The sequence below is a fragment of the Pogona vitticeps genome, chromosome 3, assembly GCF_051106095.1.
Source record: "Pogona vitticeps strain Pit_001003342236 chromosome 3, PviZW2.1, whole genome shotgun sequence".
Taxonomy (NCBI): Eukaryota; Metazoa; Chordata; class Lepidosauria; order Squamata; family Agamidae; genus Pogona; species Pogona vitticeps.
In genome coordinates this window covers 183,176,834-183,184,384 of record NC_135785.1, presented here as the reverse complement: position 1 = coordinate 183,184,384, position 7,551 = coordinate 183,176,834, and positions in this window count along the sequence as shown.

The following is a 7,551-nucleotide window of genomic DNA, read 5'->3' as shown; positions in this document are numbered from 1 at the left end:
ATTTTTATTTCTCCCAGGAAATCTCTGTAGAATGGACAGTAGAAAGGACCGTTGCAGATCTTGATAAAATGAGTAGTGTAACCATGTTCCACAGATTCAATCTCTTCCCCATTGCATGGACATAACTGTTCAGTGTAGGGGATACCTTGAAATCTTCCGTCTACTCTAAAAGTTTACCGTGTTTCCCCAAAAATAAGACAGGGTCTTATATTAATTTTTTGCTCCAAAAATGCATTAAGGCTTAATTTCAGGGGATGTTATATTTTAAAGTCATGTCCTCTTCTGGTTGCTGCACAGTGGTGGAGGGTGGGGTTTCACTTAACTAGGACTTATTTTTGGGGTAGGGCTTTGTGAAGGAGGTCCAGAGGACCCATCCCAAGAGGAAGAAGGAAAGGAGGGTGGGGAAAAACCCGAGAGTGCGAAAGAGCAGGAGGACCAAAGGGAGAACTTAGCTTCAGAAGAGGGGAAAACGGAGCGAGGCGAGAAATTTGAAGTAAGGCTAGTGGAGGAGCACAGGAACGAGAAAGGGGAGGAGCAGGAGCCATCAGTCAGGGAAGAGGGTACAAGTAACCAAGGAGAACGGCAGTTTGAGGTAGAACTAGAATTATGAAAGAGTAAGAGAGATCTGGAGAGATTAAGAGAATAAGAGAGGGTGAAGACGCAGGAGTTGTTAAGGGATTTCCTGAATCTGATATTAGGTGGGCTGCTTCCCGATCCCATACCGAAGGGAGAAGGCGAGGTGAAATATGAGACACTGGAGTGGTCATTGTCTTCCCTAAGAATAAGGGTAGAGGATGCCAAGTGATGCGACCCGACTCCTGCTACAACGCACCTTCCCCTGAAGAAGACTGGGCCCGGCAGCCATGCTGCGGCACCACCTATGCAGTGTGGAACGCTCCCCTCCGGAAGCCCTTTGACACGGAGAAGTTTGGCCCAGCGCCCCTGTGAGTTTGATGGACGGGGGGCGGGAGTTTGTGTTGGACAGTTATGGCATGTTGCCTGAGTTGAGCTTCTTTGATCCAATTATGAACAATATTGATTTGCCTGTAACCAATAAAGATGAAGTTGTGAAAGTTAAGAAGACGTCTTCTGTGATATTTCCCACGCAAAACGAGGAGTTGTCAAAATTTGAAACTCAACCCATTCATAGGCATATATTACGAGCATCCTGAAAAATCATACTAGGGCTTATTTTCTTATTTTCGGGGAAACAGGTTAGAGGGTAGGAGATTTTGTCTTTAGTCTTAACTAAATTCTTTCCAGCCTTCCAAGGCTCCAAAAGTAATGTGAAGTAGAATTAAAAATAATTTAAAACTGATTAAAATGCCCAACCAAGTTACTTTTCCAGGCTGTGAGGTGGAAGTAAGAGTCAGATCCCCATACAGGATGTAACTCATGAGACAGAAGGAGATACATTGGTATTTAAATTTATGAAGGAACTTAATGAAACAAAATGTTTGCAACAGGATGGGGCGCTCATGGCCTTCCTTCCCTGCAGTGAGATAAGAGTGGGAATGAGAAATTATACTGTTGTTGTGTGCCATCAAATTGCCTATGACTTATGACAACACTATGAATGACCTCCAAAATACCACTAGACAAATCTTCCATCAACTTTTGTTGAGACAATTGAACCTAAGATATTAGTGTTGGAATGACCATTATTTGCAACAATTTGTTAATCCATTCCTCCAAAATGGAAGGGATAATAAGAAACACAACACCCATTTGCTAGCAGAGCAACTTAGGGTGCTAATAGCAAATTGAATGATAATAGTTCTCTCTGAAATAATAGAGCATCTGAATCTATGTTAAGAAAAGAATACTGCTGATAAATGACATACCTGAAGCATTTGATCCCTCAGCTGCCATCTGACTAAACATTCCCATTATGAGTGACATGAGGAGTATAACTCACCACGACTTTTCTAGCAAAAGAAGTTGCAGCATTTATGGATAACAGGAACGTGTTACATCATGTACTGTTAACTGATCATTTTCTTTGTCTCTTACTGCTGACCAAACAAAGGTTTGAAGACAGATTGCTGATTAGTCAATGTCTTCCAATTCTCTTCAATCAGCATGCCAGATCTATCTACACAACAGGACATTCTCCCAGTGCCAAGGTGAATATTGTTTGATGCAATGGAGATAATAATATCTGTGTGAGCCCTCTGAAATAAACACAGGATAGTTTTCAAAAGATAGCAGAGGAGAGTTTGTTAACATTAGGCTACCGCAAGACTGTAAATAGGGATAGTGAGGAACACTGTGCAAGCCCAACCAAATTTTATGATCTCAGCCCAAAGAGAGAGGCTGTCATCAATGAAGAAGTGTAGAAACTCAGTGAATTCAGTCCCAGAAACTTACAACTCAGCCTGTTTCCACAAACAGCGCCTAAAAGCCAACCATAATCATTTAGAGTAAGTCCTGGCTAAGAGTGAAGCTAGAGGATGACTTGCATGAGTACGCTGACAGGAATGTAGGAAGCATTAATTACAGTATTTGTATTAACACAACTTCTCAGGCAGAAATGTAATAAACTCCAGGAAAGGGGGCTTTTTAAAAATGGTGGCTAGACTGGTGACACAGCTGGAGCTAGAGAGGGATAGTTCTAAGAATCCAGATGCTTTTAAGGATTTAAGATCTACTGTATCTGTTGTCAGATAAGCACTGGGGGATTTTGAATTAAGACAGGGATTGTTCTCATAGTGAGCTGTGCATATAGCGAATCTGTCTTCCATTGTCTTTCTGCAGTAATAGGTGAACATTTTAGTCAGGTTTCTCAACACCTGGGTGTTTCCTAAGACTGCAATTTACTACATCCTGGCTCAATCCAATCTTGGAAGATTTTCTACGCCACAATGAGCTGTGATCATGCCCTGTGGCAAAATGTCCAGAAGGCTGCTTGTAGTGCAAAAGTCCAAAGACAAAATTAAATATGAAATAAAATAAAAAACATTAATCCAATAAGCTCCAGTAGTTTTCTTTTTTAAAAGTCTGTATTCTATCATTTATCCATGTAGTCATACGATATTACATGACTATAGTTTCTTATTTAAAAGCAAACCAAAAGAATTACTTTTCATACATAAAAATGCCCATAACCAAGAGTACACTGGTCATTTTTTCCATAGGCCAGTTGCACAACCACTGAATCATAAAATTGTCAAGTTGGAAAGCATCCTGGAGATCATCTAGTCTAGCTGTCTCCAGCATAGCACCCTCCAAGTGGTTCGTACAACTTCCACATTTTTTTTAAATCATTGAACATGCTGGATGGAGTTCAGGGGGCTGAATTTTTTTAAAAAAATCTGGAGAATACCAGGTTGATCAACTGCTTGGGGCAGGAATCTTGCAATGCTAACCTACCTGATAGATGACTATTCAACCGCTGCTTAAATAGCATCAGCAGAAAGAGAGCTCACCAAATCCTAAGGCAGCTTGTCACATGGCTATGGCAAGTTGTATCCAAGAACTTATGCCCTGGCACACTTTTTTTTTTTTTTTTTTTTTTGCAGACTTCACACAATTTATACTTCCCAGACTATCTCTGTTGTCTGGATGGAGTTTGTGCTGTGCAGGTTACAACTTAATGGAAGGCATGCAGATGTGTGAAAAAAGATGTGCACATCAGAGCAACATGCTTAGAAAAATAGGCACATTTCAAATGCATTCAAAATACTGCTTATGGAAGAAAATGTTCAATGCGTACAGTTGCTTCCTGCTTATGAGAGGAATGCATACAATTTTTAAAGTGCACAATGTACATCTTTTACAAAATACATTTTAGAAAGGGATGGATTTCTTGTTTTCAAAAAAGAAGAACAAACCAAACACAACCCAGTTGGACTAGACATAGATTGCACATGAAGATGGGAAAGGCAGAAAGTCCACAGTTGAAGAGCACACAGTCCTCACTATAGCTAGGAACGCTAATACATTTATTTCTGCTGGGTGCAGGTACTCTCATATATAAACAAGCTATTGGAACTGCTACCTAAACAGTATTTTTCACCTTCATGCCCCTGGAGAAAACTTTGGGAACATGCTTGTATTTCTTGAGACATACCTTAAGCCATGACCCTTATACTTTATTGATGGGATGATGCAAGGGAGTGTGCATGTCGTCATTATTCTTTTAATCCCTCAGTTCCAGAACCCATTCTCTAAATTCAGTTTTCCAGAATTTGTAGGTCGCTACCATGAATCACCTGATTGAATCAAAATAGGAGAGCTGATTGTCTAATTGTGTCAGGTAACCTCTAGGTGTATGGTCAAACATGTCCCATTGGAGATAGAAGACGTTCCATACTTTTGTCAAATCTGAAGAATGCTCATAACGTCTGGATACAATTCTTGCTTCTGTCAGAGGTCCACCATTGGTGAAGCCTGGAATTTGGATTGTTTCTTTAACTATTAGGCCTCAGAGTGGATTGTTTGTTCTGTATTATAGAGCTGTTCCGTCTGATTATTCTGGGAGGAAGGAAGAGGGATGAAATGGGAATGAGCCCATGCAAATAAATATATGACACTATATTCTTTCAATTTGGCTGGATTATATTTATTTTTGAGGTGACCCTTGTGACTTCCCAATGTGAGGAAGTTTAGAAATAGAGCCATTTTCTCCCCCAGGACAGTAGCACATATGTTTTCTCAAGGAGATGATTTTTTCTTATTTCCATGTGCTACATTAATCATTTCTCAACCATTGACTGAACAAATGTTGTCCTGCATACGCCACTCATATCTAAGAGTTCTATTTATCTATTTATAATATCTATATTCCCCTTCAGGCCATTGCCTCTCACCAGGTAATACTTGTTTTATCAGCAAGACAATCTCTGAAATGCAGGATGTCTGGATAAAAAAATTTCCCATCCCCCACAACCTTCTTGTCTAGTATAAGACATTTTTGTGACAGGGTTATTTCTTTTTGTTTTTTAACAATGGGAAAAAGAGCTCTCAAAACTGTTTTTATTCAAGAAAATGAATCACCCTCTCAAACTTTGAAATCTAAGAGAAGCAGTTCTGATTTTGTACCTTGATTTTTCCACTGTATAATTCAGTCTAGGTAGATGTCTAAACATTCCATTAATTGATTTCTCTGCCTTATACCCTACGCTCTTCTTTCACATGATGAAAGTCAGCAATTATCTGATGAAATCAATAATTATCTTTGAAAGCCCATGAGTTTTTAAAAACAGAAAGAAAGAAAGGAAATCATCTCAGTTAGCCTTAGCAATTAAACTGGAAAAAAATATACATATATATAGTATTTATATATATAAAAAGAAATGTTCAGTGTATATCTGTTACCTGAAAACAGAAAGTGTCCAAGAACCACACATGAAGGAAAAGTATGAAGTGATTTTACGAGGAATGGCTCCTCCCACAAGGACTTTCAGCAAAAGTGAGCCTGGATTGTTACTGAGACAAAATGTGCAAGCTAAATTCTGTCCTCCCCCTCCCAACTCAGTTTTAATTTAACAATGCCAACTGAGTTGGCAGAAGTGATCCTTAAGCCTTAGGAAAGTGTTCAAGATGTTCTTAATTGGAACCATTAGTCTTGTTCCTTTAAAGTACTAATGTTCACAATGTTTAAAAGAATAGTTTAATAACAGTATACAGCAATATTAGCAGTAGAACAAGCAATTTTCCTTCTTAATTCCACCCACTCACAGTGGGAGGGTTTGCCTCACATTTAAGTCAATAGGACAGACAAATATATAAGCACAAAATCAGTTATGGGCTGGAACCCCTCCCACACTGAAGTGAATCGAGAAACACTTGGGTGCAGAATTGAGGGGTGGCATTTTAAAAACACAGTAAGCTAAGAGAGGAATCAGAAATTTCTATCATTGCACTTCCCCTTACAGAAAGATATTAATGACTATTTGTCTCCTTTTTCGGCAAATCATCGTGCTTTAATTATATGGTTTATTCTAAATTACTTTTATTTGAAGGGATGCTTGTGCCACTGTCAGGTCAAAGTCTGATGCTTGAACGTCTTCCTATATACCCTTCAACTAAAACCACTGAAAGCAGTTTACAATCAAAATATTTTCATATGCCATATAATCCCCCCACCCCATTCCAATGAAACAGAACACTTACCACTAAAAGCAGCATTATGACAACTCAGCAGGAATCAAGACAACACTGCAGGCATTAAAAGCCTTGGAGTGGGGGAGGGGAGGAAAGTCCCAAGATTTAATAACAAACGTGCCCCCCAATGGTGCACCATATAAACAACAACACTATATCTCTAGTCGCTAACTGTCACTTGTCAGAAATCATATGCAAAAATTAAAGCTATCTTTATGCATACTATGCATGCTTAATTGGAAGTCTATGCCATTTGGTTAAATGGGATGCATTGCCTATTGAGTATGTTTAGGGCTGCAGGCTTAGAATGGGACTCCACAGGGACATTAGTACAGGTTAGTTTCAAGTTTTCTGCCCCAAGCCCCTCCCAGTTTCCACTGCTGAAACTATTCACACAGGAAATGATTCATTATCCCCAGACAGCTACATTGCAAGAGTTCACATCTTACCTAAAATTGCTGTAATTACCAGATGGAGCAAAACCTCCCACCCAACACTGCCCTGTTCCTCACCTTCCCTCTGCTACTTCATCCAAGGACTTACTCCTTTAAAAAATATATACAGTATACCGTGTTTGCTGGCGTATAAGACGACTGGGCGTATAAGACGACACCCCAACATTTCCACTCAAAATATAGAGTTTGATATATACTCGCTGTATAAGACTACCCCCTCTTCCGCACACCTTCCATACACCAAATAAAAGGTGCTATTCATTGTCACCATTGTACGTCCGCAGCGCCTCCAGCCCGCTCCTGCATCTCCCTGTGACCGGCACTAGTGCGCAAGTGCTCATGTGTGAGCTCTGCGTAGACAAGGGGCGGGCCGGAGCGCTGCTGCTTCCCGCCGAGCAGAACAGGCCGGTCACGTAAAAAAAGCTGTCACCCCTGTCTCGCTGCTGATGCGCACCGTGGCCGCTCTGGATACCGTGCGATACTGGATGGTATGTAGAATGAGGTGGGCAGGCATCGGGAGGCTACTATGGGCACCGGGCGAGCATCAGAAGGCCACTATGGGCAGCTATGTCTATCCCAACTGAAGTGCACCCGGCATATAAGACAATTCCCCCACTTGGAGGCATGTTTTTCAGGGCAAAAAAGTAGTCTTATGCGCCAGCAAATACAGTATATAATACAGCACTGATTGACATAACAATCTGTGAGCCTAGCAAATCTTTTCCCATGTGTTAGAAAGAAGAGAGAGCTGGGCATGAAAAGTATCTTGGTGAGACAAAACAACTGAGCATGGTGAAGGACGAGGGAACCCAGGCTGAGGGAGAGGTACTGAAGCAAGCCACTTTTGGGGAGGGAAACAGGCTAGAAGAAGCCAAAGCTAAAGCTAAAGCAGCAGCAACTTTGGCCAGCTTTTGCTATATTGGTGCTCTAGCTTCTTCCAACCAGCTCCAAAGAGAGCTTCTCTCTCACTCACACACACATATCCCTG